This window comes from Panulirus ornatus, chromosome 12 (genome assembly GCF_036320965.1).
Source record: "Panulirus ornatus isolate Po-2019 chromosome 12, ASM3632096v1, whole genome shotgun sequence".
NCBI lineage: Eukaryota > Metazoa > Arthropoda > Malacostraca > Decapoda > Palinuridae > Panulirus > Panulirus ornatus.
Window position 1 is genome coordinate 3,911,205 of NC_092235.1, and position 1,283 is coordinate 3,912,487.

The 1,283-nt window shown below is 38.3% G+C and overlaps 1 non-coding gene across 1 annotated transcript; it reads left to right on the forward strand.

Annotated features, from left to right (window-relative positions):
* Positions 1–441: 441 nt before the first annotated feature.
* On the forward strand, positions 442–513 carry TRNAV-UAC (transfer RNA valine (anticodon UAC)). The gene has a single exon. It is a non-coding gene; the product is annotated as a tRNA-Val (tRNA).
* The last annotated feature ends 770 nt before the right edge of the window (positions 514–1,283 follow it).

Below are 1,283 nucleotides of genomic sequence, written 5' to 3' on the forward strand. Positions count from 1 at the left end.
ATGATACGCTTGTTGTCTGTCTTGGACAATCACATGTTTACCATATGGCGTCCTAGCTACGTCTCTTCGTTGTATATCAACTGACTGTTATATTTCTCTCTTGTATCTCCCCTGATGATGTGAGTTTTACACGAAAGTGCACTTGGGAGCTTATCGTGTTTATTTTCCCTGTGAACTCATAAGAATATACTTGATCACGTGCAAAATTGCGATCCTTTTCAATATATATATATATATATATATATATATATATATATATATATATATATATATATATATATATATATATATATATATCCTTCAGTATGTTTACTTTCGATACTGAGGAACAAAATAAGGAGCCAAACAAGTAAATTTCGTCAAAGACATCTCTCTTTTCTAAACGCTGCCTCGCAAAGATTTTCATTAATTCAAATTGAAGAAACAGACAAATTTTCTATTGTCTGGTTAGCTCAGTGGTAGAGCGTGAGTCTTACACACTCAAGGTCGTGGGTTCGAGACCCACACCAGACATAATTTTTGTCTTTTTCTTTTTTCATTTTGTCCGCATCACATGTGTGCAACATTCAGTATGTTCGTCCAACGTTATAGTGAAGATCTTCACAATAAATTGTGGTTTTCGACCTTATCTGAAAGGGTCAGGTCCACCAAGACGTCCTTGAAATCTTCCAGAAGCTTCTGGCGATCCTCCTCCAACTGCTGGGCACATCAGAGTTAACATGGGCCGGACATCGGTTGTGGAACGACTTAATCTGCTTCCGGTAGTTAGCAGGGATGATAATGAGGGCTCTCACCTCATACCAGGTCAGCTTAGTTCCAGTCTATTGCTTAGTTCCAGTCTATTACTTAGTTCCAGTCTATTGCAACGACAATAAAAAAAAGTAAAACTCATTTCTTCGTGGAAAATTGATAGGAAAACACGACAGCAACATGGAGATTTACCCTGTGGTTATTTTGCCGGCTAGTCGGCAACGGTCGGTCAAACACTATTTTGCCGTGGTAATCTCAGTGCTCCATATAATACTATGTCACAAAAAATGTTCTTGGGGGCGTAGCTCAGTGGTAGAGCACTCGCTTGGCATGCGAGAGGTCCCGGGTTCAAACCCCGGCGCTTCCATTTTTGTTATTTGGGAAATTCATTGTTTTCAGTCTTATATATATATATATATATATATATATATATATATATATATTTTTTTTTTTTTTTTTTATACTTTGTCGCTGTCTCCCGCGTTTGCGAGGTAGCGCAAGGAAACAGACGAAAGAAATGGCCCAACCCCCCC